At 41.5% G+C, this 22,955-nt stretch overlaps 1 long non-coding RNA gene across 1 annotated transcript; it reads right to left on the bottom strand.

Moving 5' to 3' along the window:
• Window positions 1-355: 355 nt before the first annotated feature.
• LOC120928671 lies at window positions 356-21,966 on the bottom strand. The gene is made up of 3 exons (XR_005747293.1): window positions 21,552-21,966; window positions 19,179-19,234; window positions 356-706 (listed from the first exon to the last, which is right to left on the bottom strand). It is a non-coding gene; the product is annotated as an uncharacterized LOC120928671 (long non-coding RNA).
• Between the last annotated feature and the right edge of the window lie 989 nt (window positions 21,967-22,955).

Below are 22,955 nucleotides of genomic sequence, written 5' to 3'. Positions count from 1 at the left end.
TGGCGGTGATCAGCGATTTTTATTGGGACTTCGATATTGCAGTGGACAGATCGGACACTTTTGACACATTTTACAGCGATCAGTGCTATAAAAATGCACTGATTACTGTATAAATGTCACTGGCAGGGAAGGGGTTAACACTAGGGAGTGATCAAGGGGTTAACTGTGTTCCCTAAGTGTGTTCTAACTGTGGGGGGTAGGAGTAACTAGGAGGAGAGAGAGATCGGTGGTCATACTTAGTATGAACACACGATCAGTTTCTCACCCCTGAGTGAACCGGGAACTGTGTGTTTACACACACAGATTGATAAAGATACCCCCCGGCACAACTCCAGGGCATAACCCATTCTGCCTCTGAGCCAAATTTCATGACAAAAGTAAGCCTGTAGTCTATAGACAAAATTTCAGACCACAGACCTCCATGTCTTCCGAACCACAAAGAGGCCGAACCTTTATTGGTCTCACAGCTTTATAGATAGAGTGACATAGCAATCATCATTCATATGGGTACATCTGATTCGCTAATACATATATGGTCTTCTCTTGTGACATCTCTGCTTGCCACGAGGCACACACATTCCAGGCTTTCAATCGCCATATTTGCTTCTTCGGTGGGAGGGGGACGAGTAGCAGCTGATTGGGGTGCAGTAGAAGGGGGGTTTGGAGACATCTGTTTTCACTTTATCACTCCTGAAGGGTTTTAACTCTATAATGACTTTTTTAAGGAAAATAATAGTATTGTAATACACCCATATATACATACATATATATATATATATATATATATATATATATATATATATATATATATATATATATATATATATATATATCAAGAAATAAAAGAAACAAAACAATATAACAAAGGAATGTAATATTTGAGTGGCTAGGAGAAAAATAACATAAACACAAAATAATAATTTTATTAACTCCATCACAAGATCCTGGTTCTCACTGTCATGATCGATTGCGGGTGGCTTGCGGTCATCGCGCTTGCCCGGCACTCTCATCGGCACTGGAGGCATGTGCCGCCCCCTAGTGGCCAAAGGGCGAAGCAATATAAGGTAACGTCGTTTTGTCCAGGAGAGCCAACCTGCCGCAGTAAAACTGCGGCGGCTGGTTGGAAAGGGGTTAAGTATTGACACATTGGGGTTGATTTACTAAAACTGGAGCGTGCAAAATCTGGTGCAGCTGTGCATAGAAGCCAATCAGCCGCCAGATTATTTTTTGTCAAGCTGAACTTAGAAGCTGATTGGCTAGCATGCAGAGCTGCACCAGATTTGTACTCTCCAGTTTTAGTAACTCTACCCTTCAGATTGGTCCTTACCAAAAATTCTCCTAGTGGTTCCCCTCTTAGGCCGCGTACACACGGTTGGTTCAAACCGATGAGAATGGACCGAAGTTCAGTTTCATCAGTCCAAACCGACTGTGTGTACGGCCCATCGGGCTGTTGTCCTTCGGACCAAAATTTTAAAACTTGCTTTAAAATTGAACTGATGAACCGCTGACCGATTGGTCCAAACCGATGGTTAGTACACAAAAGCATCGGTTCTAAATCCGCGCATGCTCAGAATCAATTTGACGCATGCTTGGAAGCATTGAACTTCTTTTTTTTTCAGCACGTCGTTGTGTTTTACGTCACCGCGTTCTGACCCAATCGGATTTTGAACTGATGGTGTGTACAAACATCAGACCATCAGGCCACTTCAGCGGTGGGCCGATGAAAACGGTCCGTCGGACCATTCTCGTCGGTTTGGACCGACCGTGTGTACACGGCCTTAGTCCTCTTCACTTGTTGCTGCTGACTGTACCCCACCTGCTGTTGCTAATTCTGCTGCCACCTCTTGATCATCCTTTCTGTGGACATTCATGCACACCGATGCTTGCCTTATATTTCAGGCAGGTTGTGTATTTGGATGGACGTCACTGCACATGCACTTGTGTCAGAAAGGCATTTGCATTTGTCCTGATTGGTCTGGCCTTATTTTTTAAAGACACTAAATTATTCCCCATTCTGGTTCTTCGTTGTTTTGCAGCATGTGATTGTATGTTTTCTGGAGGACCTTGTTGTTTACCATGCTTGCCCTGGTTAAGGTCTACCTTCCTGGACCTCACAGTACTTCCTGCTAACCCTTTGTGTATCATCCTATTGAAAGATAGATTGCACATCTCATCCAAATATTGCCTGATGTATAAAATGCACCCTCATTGGCAACAACAAGAAGAACAAGTCTATAGTTTCCACAAGTAACCTGAAAGCCCAATGATGCAGGTTATTTGTAGAAAATAAAACTGTGCTTTCTGCAGTGTAGTACTGCCTTGTCCAGCTCCACGATTGCTTGCGCACTAGCAGATAATAGCACTCACAATGGTTGGTGCACAAAACTGCAAAGACTGTTCACTATTCAACAATCTAAACTCTAAATGCTTGTAACACTATTGAGCGTTATATCACTGCGTCCTACTCCCTGTGTGATTCATGATTAGACTTTATCAGGAAATGAATGGGTTTTGAGTATTAGGCATGGTATTAATATTGAAAATGGTATTGCCATTCCTAGGATTCAGTTTAATGGCTTGGAAAAAAGTGGATCTGAACACTTAAGACTGGCCATAGACAGTTCGAATCTCAAACCATGTGTGGGCAGGCTGAATGTACCATGCTGGTCGATCAATCAACTTGGGTACAACCAGCTTGCTGGGTTTTACATGTGATTATCGCTAGCGGCTGCTATCGCCACTAGCAATAATCACCGTCTTCTCCTGGCAAGGATGACTTTCTCCAAGCCCCACTGGGACAATACAATGGCTTGGCGGGAAGGATTACCCTGTCAACACTGTCTGTGTTGATGGGGGAATCAAACGAATTTCTTCAAAATCAAAAGAAATTTGCTCCGTGTATGGTCTGTATAAGTCTGTATTGCTGGAAGTCCCAAATATACTTGCACTTGGCACTTGTGACCTGCTCTATTAATGAGAAGGCATACAGTATCTTGCATGAGTTTTTGTCCATTTAAAGGTGAAGGATTGTGGTTGTGCCGGTGAAATTAATTAATTTGATTCACTTGGAGAACAGAAGCCATGAATACATACCCGTTTTTTTGTTGACACATATACAGTACATAGTGATATTCAGATACTTAAAAAAAAAAAAAAAACACTATATTTTGTTATGTGTTCTCAATCACACAGCATACCTAAAATATATATATATTTTTTAAACTTACCTTTTAAGCTGTTTATGTGAAACAGGCCTCAGGCAGACAAGCTACTCTGAACAATTTTAAATGAGAGGAAACTTAAAGCGGTGTTCCAGCCTCCCCCTCCAAAAATTAAAAATCAGCAGCTACACATACTGTAGCTGCTGACTTTTAATATTGGGGCACTTACCTGTCCTGGAATTCAGCGATGTCGGCACCCCAGCTGCAGTTTCCATTGGCTGTCGAGTGCTGCTGCCCCCATTGGCGGCACAGCCAGGTCCTTACTGGCCCGGAATGAGGAGGGAGGAGGGGGCTGAACTTCTGACGTAACTTGTCGCGGCAAGGTCTGACAAAAGTGGGGACAGGGTACCTAAGGTGCCAAATGTTGTACCCGAGGGGGGAGGAATCAGATAAGCGAAAGTTTCACTTTTGGGCGGAACTCTGCTTTAATCCTCACTGAAGGAGGGACACACTGAGTTTTCCATCATTAATACAGAATTCAGAAGCCCAGCATTTAGATCAATGACCCTTAGTTAGGGTAGACAATGTTCAATCCAGTTTACAACTGATAATGAGATCTACCCCACAGTACAAACAGAGATAATTATAGTCAACATTAACCTCCCAGCCCCCTCTGCATAGCAGAGGGTTTTCAGAAAAGAGCAAGTAAAATGTAAGTAACCATTTTCATTTTGTTTAAGTTAAAGGGGTTGTAAAGGTTCCTTTTTTTTTTTAAATAACAAACATGTCATACTTACCTCCACTGTGCAGCTCGTTTTGCACAGAGTGGCCCTGTTCCTCCTTTTTCTGGGGTCCCTCGGCAGGTGTCTCGGCTCCTCCCCGCAAGAGCTACTCCCCCTCTGGCAAGCGTTCTCCCAAGGGGGTTAGCTTGCAGGCGCGCACCCGTGATAGAGTCGGCGGCTATGGCCGCTGACTGTATCACTCGGCCCCCCGGCATGCCACGTCGTTGATTTGATTGACAGCAGTGGGAGCCAATGGCTGCGCTGCTATCAATCATCCAATGAAGAGCCGAGAAGCTAGCGTGTTTACGTCGCAGGACTTTTGAGGGCTCAGGTTAGTAAACGGGGGGCTGGGGGGGCCTGTAAGCATCAGATGTTTTTTTACCTTTATGCATAGAACAAATTAAGGTGAAAAAACGTGATGCTTTACCACCCCTTTAAGCTATGTGAATGAGAACATGTAACAAATATAAGTAAGCTGTTTTCCCAATTTGGCTGTAGAAATGGAAATATATTTTAAAGTGGTTCTAATGCTAAACCTACTCACAGCCACATTCTAAACCTTCTCTATCTAGCCCTGTAAAGAAGAGATCGCTATACTTACCTATTCTGCAGCCGCTCCGGTCTGGTCCCGCGCTTAACTGTCAGCAGAGGCTTCAATGGGAGAGTGCAGGAAAGGCAGCCGACAACAGAAGCCCCATAGTAAGTCTATGGGTGATGTCACTTCCTATTCATTTCACAGCCATTGTAGGCTTTCTCTCTGTACACAACAGCCACCGCTGGAGACCTTACTGGATCAGCTTCAGAAAGGCAAGTATAGTGAGTTTTTTCTTTAAAGGGTTAGATAGATTAGGTTTAGATTGTGGCTGAGAGTAGAATTTGGCCCCTTTCACACGGTCGGACCGTTGTCGGTGGACCTGAACTGCCACTCCATGCAATCCTATGGAGCGTCGGATGTCAGCGGAGACATGTCCGCTGACATCTGACCTGATCCAATCTGCTAAAATCAGACTATGGCGATACTTACCCACCTGTCCATGGCGAATCAGATCAGGTGAGATCTGATGAAAACGGACATGCTGTGTGTTTTCATCAGATCTCTCCACAGGAGGCCGTGCTGCACAAGCCCCTCCCCGCTCAGTGAGCAGAGAGGGACCTGTCATCCGCTGGCTCAGCAGAGATCAGCGGAGAGATCTCCCGCTGAGCTGGCGGGAGCTGGCGGAGTCCGCCTCATGTGAAAGAGACCTTAGGTTTTTGCTGAACTTCTGTATTTCTTTTATTTGTTTTATTGGCATATATAACGATTTGACCAATTGCATACGATTTTGACACAAATTTTCCAGTGGGTGGAATAATTTTTGCACTGTACTTGTATTTTTGTATAATTCAGTGAAGCATGAAACTGTATGTTTCAACTGGCTACCTCAGCATACCTTAGTATAAATTCTTACAGCTGGCATATGATATAATAAATACATTATAGACCGGTTGGTGAAATCCAGTTACACTTCTGTGTCAAATGCTGAGCCTCTTAAAGATTCATCCTAGTCCTACTTGTTCTCTGTGACATGCAGTAATAAATTGTGGGGTTCCTTTTACATCCCTTCTCATTTAGGTCAATAAATCCTTATTGAGGGATCATATACATCAATCTTTCTATGTGGTATACAAGTACATATTGGGGTGTTTATGCTAAAAGCGATACATTGATGAAATTTAAATTTTATTAACTCCAATCAGATGTCCATTTCTGAACCATTTTGAAAAATTAGAACATTCTGAGAACCACTTACAATATATAGTAATTGATCATATTCTTTCTCTTTATCGGCTGGGAATAATACACTTAGGCTAAGAAACAAAGACTTTAAATGGATTTACAGACCAGACACATTTCCATGGTATGAATTATGATAATTTATTTTTGTTCCTGTGAACCCTTGCTATTTTGATGCAAATACTTACATTATTCTTTGCAGATGTGTATTTGCTTACATACATGTAAACATAAGAGGATGTTTGTAGAACTGAATTAATTTTACAGTATGCCATTGTTTTGCAGTGCTTATCCAGGCCCAATTACATGCAATGATTCTGAGAATGTCATTATGGTTATTGTATGCTGGTTGTGCTGCATGTTGCTTTGGTTACACTTATTTTTTTATTTTTACATTTAATTCACAAGGGTCACTTAACTTATTCAAAAAGAAATTCCAGGCAACAAGTAAAATTCAGTATTTATTAGACATGTGCACACTGAAATATTTCATTTCGGAATTTTGTTTTCGTTTTTTCGTTTCGTGTTTTTAGTTACTCCCGAAATTCGTTTTTATTTATTTAATTTCGTTAAAAAATGCATTTGTCCGAAAATCCGAATTAATTAAGGTCGAATCTGCCATTGAAGGCTTATGGTGTCTGTAGAATGTTCTAAGAAGATTTGACGGAGCAGCTAAACTGTACGACGCCACAATTGTACATTTCCGGTCGAATGTTCTGCCTACAAGCTATAGTAGAATTCTAATGTTGTATGACTAGTAATAATTATGGGCCAGATTCTCGTAGAATCGGCGTTGGCGTAGTGTAAGCCATTTACACTACACCACCGCAACTTACTGGAGCAAGTGCCGTATTCTCCAAGCACTTGCTCTGTAATTTGCGGCGGCGTAGTGTAAATGGGCCGGCGTATGGCCACGTAATTCAAAGGGGGCGGCTTGTATTCAAATTAAGTGCGCCCCCGCGCCGATTGAACTGCACATGCGCCGGGCTGAAAAATAGCCCAGTGCGCATGCTCCAGCTCACGATGGAAAACGTCAATGACGCGGACGTGAGTGTCATTGACGTAAAGTCGTATTCAAGAACGACTTAGGAAAACGACGTAACCGACGGAAAAAGACGACGCGGACCCGACGCCATACTTAACATGGCATACGGCGGACTGGCGTAAGGTTACCCCTCATATAGCAGGGGTAACCTTACGCTTACGGAAACTATGTAAACGACGAGTACATGACGCAAATTCGTTCGGGAATCGGCGTATCAGGCTCATTAGTCAAATGAGACCTGAACGTAAACGCCACCTAGCGGTCAGCGTTGTATTGCATTTAGGATCCGACGGTGTAAGTGACTTACACCAGTCGGATCCTAGCCTAATTCCCGTGTATCTTGTTTTGAGAATACAAAACAATGATACGCCAGCGGGAATTTCGAATTACGCCGGTGTATCAGTAGATACACCGGCGTAACTCTTTTGAGAATCTGGCCCTATATTTATAAACTATTATTACTAGTCGACTGTAACGGTCACCACCGTTTACGATATTCCCATTCCATCGCCTCACGACAGCTTATCCGACAGTCCGACAGACATCAGACACGATCCATCTAATTTCCCAGAATAACGAGGCCGTCAAGCTCTGTTACTGGTTTCAAAATGTATGAATGAATCTTTAATGGTACACTCTCAGCTTTTTATGCAGTTACAGGCATGTTACAGTAATCAAAGGAACAAAGACACACTCCACCCACACATCACACAATGGGGCTTCAATCACATTCTTTTAGACAATGACATTCAGTTGAGTAATTATGAGTCATCCCCCAGACGTCCTATCTCTGCAATAATATATTCACTGCTACATAATGCACATTCCTTTGTAGACGTAGTTGACATGCTAATCTATTACACCTGAAAAGAGACGTCTGACCTTTAGAGACTTAATTAGTACAATAGACACAGAATGTAATCACAGCAAGATACTTTAACATCCCATAATGGCCAGCCAGGCTAACTCTCAGCTTCAATCCACCTCACCACAGTAGCAGACTTAGTTAGCATCTCAACAGTGATTGAAGGTCTCTTATTGACAGGTTGTGGGTCAGCATGAAAATCACCTGTATTATGTCCAGATCTCCTGCAATACATGAATTATTATTTCTCAGTCACCCTATGCCCAAAAGGGGCACAGGGTGACCATAGACCCAAGAGTCATCAGTGGCGCTGGAACAGGAGTACCCCACATCCTTCAAATGTCTCTGGGTGTCACGGGCCATTCCATTACATCGACCAACATTCAAATTCTTCTATAGCCTATGGGCCGAGCATTTGATCGGAAATGTACAATTGCGGCATTGTACAGTTTAGGTAATTATTGAATCTTCTTAGAACTTTCAACAGACACCATAAGCCTTCAATGACAGATTTGACGTTTGTATGTTTTTCGCTGCTTCGTCGAATCTTCGTCGTTCATGTTGAATTGTCTACCCCAACACTGTCTCTATAATGTCAAATATTTCCTCTCTATGTAGAATAATCTTAGACTAATATAGTTAAGGTTAGGCACATTCGACCACAGGTTCGATAGACACAGATTGCTATTGTCAGCGTCATGTCGAATCTTCTATCTATATTGAACTGTTGTAGCAACAAAAACGAAAATAAACCCTTTTTTTATGTCAGATCTTTTGGATTTCGGATTCTGCGCGTTCGTTTTCGTTTGTTAAAACGATAACGAAAATACCCAAAGTTCGGATGAAAATGCATTCGAACGAAAACTAATGCACATGTCTAGTATTTATTTGGTCCTGACAGCCAGGGAACACTAAAGGTGCACATAAATGAGAAAGACCACCATTCTTCTGTAAACCCATTTTTTAATATCCTTTCTAACTTTATGCAAAACCATTTACAGACACATAAATTATAGTAATACTTGAATGAATACACAGGCCCTATACATGGGTAAGGTGTTTCATTGATTAGCCTCAAAGCTAAAAGCAGAACTCCAAGCAATTATTTGAAAAACAAAACAAAAAAAACACACATGCTATTTTATGAGTGTCAACAAAGGGTTAATAAACCACTTCAAACACAATAGGGTGCTATAAATCCCCTAAAAAAGTGTAAACATTATAAGCAGTCAACCCATAAGTCAAATATATACAAATTATATAGACATAATGATAAACATACTATGGGGTTGATTCACTAAAACTGGAGAGTGCAAAATCTGGTACAACTGTGCAAGGTAGCCAATCAGCTTCTATTTTCTTTTTTTTTTGTCAAAGCTTAAAGTGGATGTAAACCATACAGCAAGTGAAGTGAACAGCCTCAAATGATACACAGGGATGAACCAAATCTCCCTACAAAGGTTTTACATGTATATCTGCTGTCTTCACATTTATATACTGTTTAGAAAGTTGAGATCGTGTTAGGAGATTTTCTCTTCCTGTTTAACACAGAGTGTGATGTTCGGGCATACAGCCAAGATAGCTAAAATTGCTGATTGGAGGAAAGGCACACACCCCCTCTCATCATAGGCAGAGACTCTCAGAGGTGTTTTGTAATAGGGCCTGCTCCCCGCTAATCTATTTTTTTCAGAAGATTTAGGCTGCTTTTGTCTAACATGTCAGAGAATTTGTCAGGAGTTATCAGGCTGATAGGAATGGTTCAGGAGAGAGCTACGGGACTTAGCTCATTGAAGAGAGATAACAAAATACTGCAGATATATCTGCCCAGCTCAAATTTCATGAATCAGGCTTACATCCACTATAATTAAACAAGCTGAAGTTAGAAGCTGATTGGCACAGCTGCACCAGATTTTGCACTCTCACGTTTTAGTAAAGCAACCGTACTGTGTATAACATAGTCCAATATTAAGTGTTCAAATACATTCCCTTAGAGCCCATTCACACAGGGCCACACGACTTCTAGCATGACTTTTAGAGGCAACTTGGACACGACTTGAGTATGAATCATCAGGCAACTTACAAGGCAACCTCAAGTCGCCTCCAGGACAGGAGGCTTTCCAGGGGCCAATCAAACAACAATCAGCTCTGTGGGAGGGAGGGGGAGGGGGGGGTTTGCCTGAGAAATGTATGTTATCTTCCTGTATTGTTGCTTCAGTTAAGACAGTGATCCGACTTCTGAGGCGACTTCCATTGAAATCAATGGGTACAAGTTGCCTACAAGTCGCCTAGAATTTGGATTGAAGTAGTACAGGAACCTTTTCTGAAGTCGGAGCGACTTCAGTAGTGTACATTAAGACGGTTCCCATTCACTTCCATTCATTTTCTCGACTGCGCGACTTGGGGCGACTTGAAGTCGGATCCCAGGTCGCCCCAGTGTGAACCGGCTCTTAGGAATAGAAACAAAATTGTCAAAATATTAGTAAACAGTCACAGTGATCTTCTACCCTCTCTGTTGAAGATGAAATACAATTACCTCCAGTTCACAAAACTCTTCTTAAACCAACGTTCTCTGTACAATCATCTTGTGCGTCTCACCACCACACTGATGGACATGCACTTACTAGATTTGTTTACCAATCTGTCTCAAGACAGGCAAACTACACTTCAAAATGCTTCCCTTGATGATCCTTCTCTCATTAATAGAAACTGCTCTCAAGCTCAAGACAGGAAATCTTCATCCATATGCACATGCCCACCGCAAAAAGAGACCCATATACAGTAGTGTAATATGCTTGTCTAAAAACATTTATTAACCACTTGCTTACTGGGCACATAAACCCCCTTCGTGCCCAGGCGAAATTTCAGCTTCCGGCACTGTGTCGCTTTAACTGACATTTGTGTGGTCGCGCGACGTGGCTCCCAAACAAAATTGACGTCCTTTTTTCCCCACAAATAGAGCTTTATTTTGGTGATATTTGATCACCTCTGCGGTTTTTATTTTTTGCGCTATTAACAAAAAAAGAGCGACAATTTAAAAAAATATATATATTTTTCACTTGTTGCTATAATAAAATATCCAAATTTAAAAAAAAAAAAAAAAAAAAAAAATTCTCAGTTAAGGCCGATACGTATTTTTCTACGTATTTTTGTAAAAAATAAAAATAGATTCGCAAATAGAAAGCGCAAAAGTTATAGCGCCTACAAAATGGGGAACAGAATTATGATTTTTTTTATTATTTGTTTTTTACTAGTAATGGCGGCGATCTGCGATTTTTATTGGGACTGCGATATTGCGGCGGACCTATCGGACACTTTTGACACAAATTTGGGACCATTCACATTTATACAGCGAACAGTGCTAAAAAATTTACTAATTACTGTATAAATGTGACTGGCAGGGAAGGGGTTAACACTAGGGGGTGAGGAAGGGGTTAAATGTGTAGCCTGGGTGTGTTCTAACTGTGTGGGGGGAGGGGGGTGACTGAGGGAGGTGACTGATGCTGTGTCCCTATGTACAAAGGACACAGATCGGTCTCCTCTCCTCTGACAGCACGTGGAGCTCTGTGTTTACACACAGAGCTCCACGTCCCTGCTGTGTTCCCGAAGATTGCGTGTACCCGGGGGACATCGCGGCCGCCAGGTACACGCATCGGCTCTTCAGCGATGCGCCGGGACAGTGTTTACCCGCTGCGCGCCGCCAAGAGGCGCGCGCGGGTAATTCACATAAAAGGATGTCTAAAGACGTCCACTTGGCACTTGAGAGCCGCGCTGTTGACGTCTTTTGTCAATAGCGCGGGTCTCAAGTGGTTAAACACCATCTCCATATGCTCACATTTTTCCCATAATAAGTAAACTCATTCCTAAAAGGTCAGAGCAGTCTCCCCCTAGAATCTCCAGCGCTCTTCGGATTGATGCAAACATAGCTGGCTGTGCTCTGTGTCAGTATCACTGAACAATCGCAATAATCCCTAAGTACACGTTCATGGAAATAATGCTGGGTGCTGTAATGACGACAGACTGGAAACCACCGACAATCTGAATAGAGAAATGTCATCAGCACATCAAGGATTCCTCAGAAGGGTCCAAAGCTTTATTTACATGGTCACAAGGTACACATACTTCAATGTTTCAGAGCCACGCAGCGTAGGACCTCTTCATCAGGTCACTTGCCTGACGAAGAGGCCCTGCGTGGCTCTGAAACGTTGCCGTATGTGTACCTTGTGACAATGTAAATAAAGCTCCATTCAGTATCACTGAACACTCTCCGGGATGCCACTCTGTCATTTGACTTATACAAACACCATCTAACCCCACCTCAACATGTTTCGTCGCAGTGGCGACTTTTTCAAGGTTAGGGGGTATGTGTGTTGCTATTATTTATGCACTAAAATAGCAACCCCCAAGATGGCAATGGCACAAAGAGGGAATCCTACTGAAGTCAGAGATGATGTAAGGGGGGGGGGGGGGTTTGGGGTTGGGGTTTACTTAGTAAGGGAAAATAGAGAGTTGCATTCTGCAAGGGAATTTGCTCCAGAACTTAGTAAAAAGGGGAAGCTCTGCTGACTTCCATTATCGAATCATGTGCAAGCAAAAATACTGTTATTTTAATTCTCCATTCATGTGATTGAGTATTCTTTGCAAAGTGAAATTTCACGTTTACTAATCTCTGCAGCAAATGCCCTTGCAGGGTGCAACTGCACTTGCAAAGTGCAAATTCTGTTTGCCTTTAGTTTAGTCGATCAAAAAACATTTTTGGATTTACAAAAACTGAAGAGTGCAACATCTGGTGCAGTTGTGCATGGTGGCCAATCAGCTTCTAACTTCAGTTTCTTCAATTAAGCTTTGCCAAAAAAAAATCAGATTGGTTTTCTTGAAAGGCTGCACCAGATTCTACACTCACCCGTTTTAGTAAATCGGCCCCAGTACTATCAAATGTTCTGTAGCAAGATAGAAGCTGATCAATTCAGTTGTTGGGCAAAAAGCAATAGTGAACCCAAAAACAACATATATTACCAAATATATTACCGCTTACCAATCCGTAAATGTGTTGGCTGCATCAGTTTTCTTTTTTTAGTTTTTTTTTCTTCTTTATTTTCACCTGGTGATCCGGCTGGTAATACACATTCTGTCTTCGTTTGTGATTGAGGTTCAATGAAGACACCATTGGAAAACATAATTTTTCATTTGGGGAGAGGGTAGTGTTAGATGCACTAGCAGATTTAGACATAACTAACAAATCTGAACACAAAGCCGAACTCCAGCTAATGCCTGTTAAGCGGTTACAGAAAATGTTTATTTTACTTTGCGATAAAGGTTTTGCATAAGTCATTAAAAGCTGACAATTGTAAGCACCCATGTCTGCAGTAATTGGTTTGTCTCAACCCTCTACCTGTTACTTTTACTGGTTAACTTGGTCTGGAGATTGAAAAATAACAGACTTATTGGCCAAATAAGGTTAAAACAGAAGCCTAAAAAAAAGAACTAATGTAGCCACCACATCTAATTAAATTGGTAATGCTTTATAATAAATTTTATTTTTTGAGTTTATTACCTCTTTAACACTGGACCCAGGCTGTCTTAGACTGAAAAAATAACTCCCATTGCTACAGTCACTTATGCCTAGTATCCTTTTTTAGAAGCACAAGTTGGATAGAAGGAATGCTAGTGCCATACAATAATAAAATGGCACCCGGGAAGTAAATGGTTAAACTGCTGTGGACACTATGAGAAAATAGCTACTACCAAATGTATCACTGTACTATATATAGGCACTGTTTCATTTGAATACATATATGCAGGTTTTCTCTGCACTGAAATAGCTAAAATGTGACCACATAACCCATTGGATATGAATTTTATGTCATATTATGATACATCCAAGTATGATAATGTATGGAATACACTGGATCTACTTTCATATCCTTTTAAAGACTTTGTCATACAAGTACTCTGGACCAAACATTTTACAGAGCATGAAGTCAGATTTATGGCTTCACTGATTTAGACCCTTAGTTATTTCCACATCTGTGTAACAACGATGACTATTTGAGGTCATTCCTTTTTACATTTCCCACAAGTTAGGTATTTTCTGTTAGATTTATGTTCCAATCTATCACATGACTTTGGACTGGTTGAGGAAAAACAATTAAAATATTTGCAGAGTTAGACTATTTTTTTTTTTTTTTTAAGTAATTTCTCTTCGCATACCTTCTGCATTTAGGATTCATTTACACTGTGGTCAAGGTGTTATTATCATAGATTATAAATTAACTAAAACTAATCAGACTCAGCTTTGTTGCATTTCAGATACAATTTATGTAAATATGTAAATGTAATCTATGTAGCTTGTTTCTGAAATTGCTAAAGGAGAACTGAGTTTGACACAGTAATGGGAATAATAGAGGTATCAACTGCTACCAGGCCTATGACCCCCCTGAAGCCAAACTTTGTGGCAGACTATGTAAAGCCACCCTCTTGTCCTTTAATTTAATTTATGATAGCAATGTCATGGAGTTTCGTTAGCCACGAGAACCTTTCATGTTTGCAAGCGCCAACACTTCGTGTAGTACTTGTACTGTATGTCCTGTAGAATAATTTTAGGCTTGGTACCTATCTATAAGTTGTGCATTCCTGCTGCAAGCCACGCAGCATTGGCCATTGTAATTATTGGCTGTTGTGAGAAAGGGTAAGTGTCACCAAGGCTAGGGTTCTTATCTATACAGGTTAAGGGGCAAAGGATGAAAATGGATGTGTAATGTCCTGAGTCTCCAGTCCTTGGATTATGTTCAGCTAGTACCCAGCACCATAAAGGGGTATGTGTGCACAGTCCTTATAAATCGGGTGTATGAAACAATTCAGGGATCCTCCCTTTCCAAAGTACCTGTGTGACTGCAGATGAAGGATCTGAGTGGACGGAGATAGCAAGGAGGTTGAATCTAAACACTCCTGTGAGAGTAACTTTGGTCTGAGCACTGACAGGCTGACCCTTCACCCCTTCAACCTCTGCAGCAATGCTGGCAGCACTCATACATCTATTTTCCAAAGACAACTTCTGCATATGACGCTGAGAGCATGCACTCAACCTCTTTGGTTCGACCATGGTGAGGCCTGTTCTGAGGGGAACCTGTCCTGTTAAAACGCTGTATGGTCTTGGCCACCGTGCTGCAGCTCAAGTTTTAGGGTCTTGCCAATTTAGGCCATCTTTATGTAGAGCAACAATTCTTTTTTTTCAGCTCCTAACAGAGTTCTTTGCCATGCGGTGCCATGTTAAACTTCCAGTGACCAGTATGAGAGAGTAAGAGCGATAACACCAAACTTAACACAAGTGCTTCCCATTTACACTTGAAGCCTCGTACCCACGACCGAGAAACTCGACGGGCGAAACACATCGTTTTGCTCGTCAAGTTCCTTGTTAGGCTGTCGAGGATCTCGGCGAGCCAAATTTCTCCATTCCCGTCGAGGAAAAAGAAGACATGCTCTCTTTTTGGCTCGACGAGATCCTCGTCAGTTTCCTCGTCGAAAAGTATACACACGACCGGTTTCCTCGACAAAAAAAAACCCCAGCAAGTTTCTTGGTTTTTGCAGAGAAACTCGGTCGTGTGTACGAGGCCTGAGATGTTGTAACACTAACAAGTCACATGACACTGGGGAGGGAAAATGGCTAATTGGGCCCAATTTGGAAATTTTCACTTGGGGTGTACTCACTTTCCTTGCCAGCAGTTTAGACACTAATGGCTGTGTGTTGAGTTATTTTGAGGGGCCAGCAAATGTACACTGTTATACAAGCTGTACAGTTACTACTTTACATTGTAGCAACAAAAATATTTACAAAAATGTGAGGGGTGTACTCACTTTTGTGAGATACTGTATATGACTAACAGTTATTTACCATGTTAAAACTTTTTTTTTTGGGGGGGGGTGTATATCTCTGTAAAGAATGTCATTTTTTCCTGACTGAGCTGTGCTAAGAACAGACTTTCTGTAGGTTATGCAGAATGGACACTTCTGCTAAGAGAGAGAATTATGGACATAAAACAGTTCCTGTTGGGTTTTTGATTGATGAAAATTGGTGACTGGTTCTTTTTAGGACTGGGTTCACATATGTGCGAATTGGATGCAGGAATCCCCGCTTCCAATTTTCATGACATGACAGTCCTATGTGTGTTTGGGTCTGGTTCAAATGCAAATTCAAGCAAAATTCAAACCTGAATTGCACCTGAACCGGTGAACATGCATACACTTGACCCGCGGCCACACATATATGAACCCGGCCTAAAAGGATGTACTTCAGCACTTGATAGCCAATTATTGTAAGGGTTCATTGAACACACACACAGGGGTTAATTTACTAAAACTGGAGAGTACAAAGTCTGGTACTGCTGTGCATGGTTGCCAATAAGCTTCTAACTTCAGCTTTTTCAATTAAGCTTTGACATACAAACTTGGAAGGTGCAGAGCTGCACAAGATTTTGCACTTTCCAGTTATTATTATACAGGATTTATTCCAGTTTTAGTAAATCCACCCCTCACTCTCAGTAGAGATGTATAATCTACATATACTCTAATGACAGAAAGTATACTGTAGGAGCCACCCTGTGATTGCTAAATGCACTATCTAATGATAGACAATCTACCCCATAACTCCCAGGCCTAGGGGAACTGTACATATCAGTGTGCAGGAGGGGACACAGGAGAATAGAGTGGTTGCCTGTCCCATCACTCAATACATTATATCATAGGATTTTTATTATTGCTTATTATTGGTTTGACTTTTGCATGCCTCAATATGGTCGAGGTTATAAGGTGCACCAGCAACAAAACTATAATATGTGGAAGAAAAGCCCAGATGGGGCCCTTTGGATTCCTGAAAGCATACTTTGGTGCAGGTTTCAGTTTTCAGGTAAAATGTATTTCTGCACAGGCTCTTTGGGGAACAGGAGAGGTGCTACTAGCGAGTGAAAGGAAACTTTTCCAATCTCCCAGCCTATAAACATAATGGTAATTTACTCCACTAACTGGTTAAGGTTAAAGTTTTTATAAAACTTAAATTTGAACCACTTCCCTGACATCTGCAGAGAGAAGTGACACAGAAAAAAAGCCAATGGGGTTAATTTACTAAAAATGGAGAGTGCAAAATCAGGTGCAACTCTGTATAAGAACCAATCAGCTTCTAATTTCAACTTGTCCAGTTAAGCTTTGACCAAAAAAAATCTGAAAGCTTATTGGTTTCTATGCAGAGCTGCACCATATTTTGCATTCTCCAGTTTTAGTAAATCAACCCCAATGTTTTTTTGTTGTGTTTGCCCTTATGGACAACCTGGCCTCAAATTCATTATGCTCAACAAGAAGCAAGATGCCGACTTTCCGTTAACCACTTAACGCCCGCCCACTGTATATATACGTCCTGTTTTTAAAGATGGATATCTCAGTAACGGCAGCAGCTGCTGCCACAACTGAGGTATCCATCTTTACAGTGGGCGGCCGTGTAAACGATAAAGGCGGTCTCCGTGGCGGATTCGTCGCGAGATCGCAGTTATCGGTGGTGGGAGAGGGGCCCCCCCTCCCGCCGCTCTTCCGCGCCCTCCGCCGCTTACCGGAGCCGTCGGTAGCGGCGGAGGAGAGTGAGAGCCAGCTCGTGTGTGAGGACTTGAGTGAGGGCAAGATGGCCCCCACCCGTCCTCATAGCCCTGCTGGGCGGAAGTGACGTCAAAACGTCAGTCCCGCCCAGCCTCTTAAAGAGACAATTTTTTTGTTGTCAATTTTTTAAATGACAAATTTTCCCTTTTTTTTTTTTTTTGCTTTTAAGTCTAAATATGAGATCTGAGGTCTTTTTGACCCCAGATCTCATATTTAAGAGGACATGTCATGCTTTTTTCTATTACAAGGGATGTTTACATTCCTTTTAAGAGGAATAAAAGTGATATTTTTTTTTTTATTTCAGTGTAAAAAATAATAAAATCAATAAAAATAAATAATAAAACAAAAAAAAAATGTTTTTAAAGCGCCCCGTCCCGACCAGCTCGCGCGCAGAAGCGAACGCATACGCGAGTAGCGCCGGCATATGAAAACGGTATTCAAACCACACAAGTGTGGTATCGCCACGATCGTTAGAGCGAGAGCAATAATTATAGCCCTAGAGCTACTCTGTAGCTCAAAAAATGCAACCTATAGAATTTTTTAAACGTCGCCTATCGAGATTTTTAAGGGTAAAAGTTTGACGCCATGCCACGAGCGGGCGCAATTTTAAAGCGTGACATGTTGGGTATCATTTTACTCGGCGTAACATTATCTTTCACAATATATAAAAAAATTGGGCCAAATTTATTGTTGTCTTATTTTTTAATTAAAAAAAGTGAATTTTTTTCAAAAAAAGTGCGCTTGTAAGACCGCTGCGCAAATACGGTGTTACAAAATGTATTGTGATGACCGTCATTTTATTCTCTAGGGTATTAGAAAAAAATATATATATAATGTTTGGGGGTTTTAAGTAATTTTCTAGCAAAAAAAACTGTTTTAGTCTTGTAAACACCGAATCTGAAAAACACCTTCTGTCCTTAAAGCGGGGGTTCACCCTTAGAGGGCACTTTTTCCCCTTAGCTTCCTGCTCGTTTTCTCTAGGGGAATCGGCTATTTGTATTAAAATATGTGCAGTACTTACCCGTTTTCGAGCTGCATCTTCTTCCGTCGCTTCCGGGTATGGGCTTCGGGAATGGGCGTTCCTTCTTGATTGACAGTCTTCCGAGAGGCTTCCGACGGTCGCATCCATCGCGTCACGATTTTCCGAAAGAAGCCGAACGTCGGTGCGCAGGCGCAGTATAGAGCCGCACCGACGTTCGGCTTCTTTCGGCTACGAGTGACGCGATGGATGCGACCGTCGGAAGCCTCTCGGAAGAATGTCAATCAAGAAGGAACGCCCGCTCCCGAAGACCCATACCCGGAAGCGACGGAAGAAGATGCAGCTCGAAAACGGGTAAGTACTGCTCATATTTTAATACAAATAGCCGATTCCCCTAGACCGAACGAGCAGGAATCTAGGGGAAGAAATTTTTTTTTTTTTAGAAATGGGTGAACTCCCGCTTTAAGTGGTTAAGGAATAACTTGGTCTCTAGGAAAAACTGGAACAGAGTTTTTGTTCTTTGGCTAGGCAAAGGTGTGTTTTTATATGCCTAATAAGCCATAACTGGATGAGGTTTCTGTAAACAATGGCAATGGAAAGGGTTGCTTTAAAGCACATCTCTAGGCAAAAATTTGATTCCCTCCACCTCTCCCTCCTACCCTGCTTTATCCCTCTGTGTCTTTTTTTTTAATCTTTTAAATACCTTGTAGCAAAGATCTACTCACTTAAAGTACAACTTTACCCATAACAACTTGATAAAAATGAATGTTCTTTAACAACTACCAACATTACTGTGTGCTGTGCATTGCCTCCAGCATTGCTCCTGTTTCTTCTTGCTGGAGACTGCCATTTTGCTGAAGCCCAGAGCCCCTAAACAGCAGTAAATCATAAAGCGGAACTAAACTTGACGATTTTAATGGTTTAAAAAATGGATACATTTCTGGAACGCCGGGATTGCTAATTGTCATATTTGCTTGTGTCCTCAACCAAACCTAAGACAGAAAGTGTGTTACTGGCAGAATCACCAGGTGAAATAAAGGAAAAAATAAAAGTAATTCAAGCACCACATCCAAGAATTGGTAAACTGCATTATAGTACATTTTGGTTTTTATTACCACTTTAGACAATGGGAAATGTCCAATATGCTAGCAATTTGCTGACAATGTTTTATTGATGTAGGTATTCTTGACTGTAATAATGACATACACATGTAAAGCCTATCATACAAGATTATTTATTGCTTGCCTTGCTAAAAAAATAAAAATATGCATCCAGTGCCAGTATAACTGGCATGGAGAATCTTTTATGCTTTGGTTCTCATGTATCGAACAAAGGTTACATTGGGCAACAGGGGTTCCTTATATAAAATATATCACATATATTTAACCTCAAAATTATTTAATGTGAAACATTAGTCAACCATTTCCAAATAGCTTTCAGCCAAGAAAACATCCCTCTGCACTCGCTAAAAGAACTCATGAGGGTAAGTTGATAACCAGCATGGGAATTCACACTCATGCGTTGCAATGCTGATGAAAAGGCCTTTAAACATATTGTAGAGTTTCACGTTTTGTTATCCTAGTGCTGAGGAACGATATATCATGCAATGGAAAAATCAAAGCATTAATAGGACAATTGTTTTTTTGTTTCTGTTTATACTTTATTGCCCTTTGTTCTTGTCTTCAATGAGTCACATGTGCCGCTATTGAACATTCCTTTTCAGCATGGCACTTATTACACGGCAACATTTTCACAGCAGAGAACACATCAATTGATGTGGCGATTCTGTTGTTTAATTGAAAAATCAAAACCTTCCTGTTATGTTTGTTTTACAAGGACTGACTTCTGAAAGTTGTTTGCCTTCCAAAGCAATGGAATAAATATTTTCATAAAGACAGAAAGTTGGAATTTGCCAGTCTGGAATATAGGCCTGTTTTCGATCATTTTGTTTACTATAGCTATTTTCTCTTGTTTATTTCTCCAGGTATGTAAAGGTTAAAGGTTTCTCAAAGTGGAAATTCTGTTGTTTATCCAATCAGATGTGATATATGTAGCTATATAGGTGACATTATTGTGCAAAGATGATTGTGAATTCAATTAAATTGTTTTTATTTCATTGGTGTCTTATTGCCCGATTCACAAAGAGTTACGCCGGCGTATCAGTAGATATGCCGTCGTAACTCGGAATCTAAGCCGTTGTATGTTTAAGTGTATGCTCAAACTGAGATACACTTAAACCTAGCTAAGATACGACGGCCTGCGCCGTCGTATCTTAGCTGTCTAGTTCCGCCGGCCACTAGGGACGTGAACGCTGATTTACGCCTAGAATGCGTAAATCAGCGAGATACGCCGATTCACGAACGTACGTGCGCCCGTCGCAGTAAAGATACGCCGTTTACGTAAGGGGTTTTCCGGCGTAAAGTTAGTCGAACAAATAGCTGACCTAGTCAATGTTAAGTATGGCCGTCGTTCCCGCATCGAAATTTGACAATTTTACATTGTTTGCGTAAGTCGTCCGTGAATGGGGCTGGATGTAATTTATGTTCACGTCAAAACCAATACGTCCTTGCGGCGTACTTTGGAGCAATGCACACTGGGATATGTCCACGGACGGCGCATGCGCCGTCCGTAAAAAATGTCAATCACGTCGGGTCACGAGTAATTTACATAAAACACGCCACCCTGTTCCTCATTTGAATTAGGCGCACTTATGCCGGCCCATTCACACTACGCCGCCGTAACTTAGGAGGCAAGTGCTTTGTGAATACAGCACTTGCCTCTCTGACTTACGGCGGCGTAGCGTATATGCAATACGCTACGCCTGCCTAACGTTGCGCCCGCCTATGTGAATCTGGCTAATAAAGTGGAAGTCCAGGCAAAAAATAACTAACTCTAAATATGCTCACACTCGGGGAATACCGCTAAGAAGATTAAATAAAAAGTTAAAATTTCAAAAGGCCTAGTTGTTGTGTATTATTTTTATGTATAACACTGCAGATTCTGCTTCCTACTTTACAGTGCTATCCCATGTTTCTACTTTACAGCTTCTTCTCATAATGTAAGTCTATGGGACTGATTTACTAAAAGGAAATGCAGGAAAGCAGGGAGAAAATTGTTATTTCATACTTGTGTGGCAAATTCTCATTAGTGTGTGTATATCGAGAGAATACAATTGCTTAAAGCATATGTAAATCATATTGCTAAAAAATAATTAGTAACATACTTACCAGTGCTTTTATGTTCCTTCATATAAAATAAAACGTATAAATACTTATTTCCCAATTTTATTAGCAGTAGTGTGACTGTTACCTTCTCTCCTCAGCTCCGAGCTACAAGGGTTGTGGGCAGAGATTAATATTGGTGCTCAGCGACCTGTACAGTTACTGACTGACTACAGGAATGTTGTTCATCAGCACGGCATCCTGTAGTGAGATGAAGGAGTGCGCTTGGCAGGCTAACAATGCGACCAAATAAATTGGACCCTATAAATAGCATTGTCACCTGCAAGCAGAAGATACTGGCAAGATCAACCGATATTTCAAGGTACTAATTACTCACCCATAAAAAAATCTTGCTATTATATATATGTAACATAATGAAAGGGACCAAGTTTTGAGGTTTACAAACAATAGCTTAGACTTATAATCAGTACGTATGTTGTAGTCTCCATTTTGCAATGTGAACTGAATGTTAAAATAGTGCTTTCAATGCAGATAAGTTGAATTAGGTAAAATAATGTATATGTTAAAGCGGAGCTCCGCCGTAAAAAAAAAAATATATATATTAAAAGCCAGCAGCTATAAATACTGCAGCTGCTGACTTTTAATAAATGGACACATACCTGTCCTGGAGTCCATTGACGTCGGCAGCAGAAGACGAGCAATCGCTCGTCTCTCGGCTGCCCCCACCGCCATCATCGGTGAGGGAATCAGGAAGTGAAGCATTGCGGCTTTACTGCCCGGTTCCCTACTGTGCATGCGCGAGTCGTGCTGCGCTGTCCTCACTGTTCCCTGCTGTGTTCTGCAGGCTCTATGCCCGGAAGTGGGTGCAAATACCTGTCTTAGACAGGTATCTGCACCCCCTCCCTCCTGAAAGGTGCCAATTATGGCACCGGAGGGGGGGAGGAATCCAATGAGCGAAAGTTCAACTTTAGGGTGGAATGAATAAATGAATGAATGAAAAACTTATATAGCGCGGCACATGCGAACTGAATCGCCTCTGGGCGCTTGATGTTTCGTGTCTCATGACATCAAAAGAGCAGAGTTTTAATCTGTCTTCTGAAAGTCAGGTGGTTTTCCTCCAACCGAATGCTGGTTGGTAAAGCGTTCCATAGTCTCGGACCTTGAAAAGCAAACCTTCTTTCTCCTTTGGACTTGTATTTGGTTTTTGGCACCTTGACCAGATTTTGGTCAGTGGATCGCAGAACGCGATTAGTATTGTGAGGTTCTATCTTGTCGCAAAGATATTGCGGCGCCTTCCCATGGATGCACTTATGTGTCAGGCAGAGTGCTTTAAATACAATTCTGTCTTTTACTGGCAACCAGTGAAGGGTTCTCAGCGAAGGTGAGATTGATTCCCATGTCCTTTTCCCAGTCACCAGTCTGGCGGCCGTATTCTGTACGACTTGCAGACGAGAGATTTGGTACTTTGGGAGCCCGAGGTAAAGGGCATTTGCATAGTCCAGTCTGGAATTCACGATTGTTCCCACCACGA

The sequence above is a fragment of the Rana temporaria genome, chromosome 2 (assembly GCF_905171775.1).
Source record: "Rana temporaria chromosome 2, aRanTem1.1, whole genome shotgun sequence".
NCBI classification, from domain to species: Eukaryota; Metazoa; Chordata; class Amphibia; order Anura; family Ranidae; genus Rana; species Rana temporaria.
Note: the sequence above shows the minus strand (reverse complement) of the source record. Positions and strands in the feature narration are given on the sequence as shown.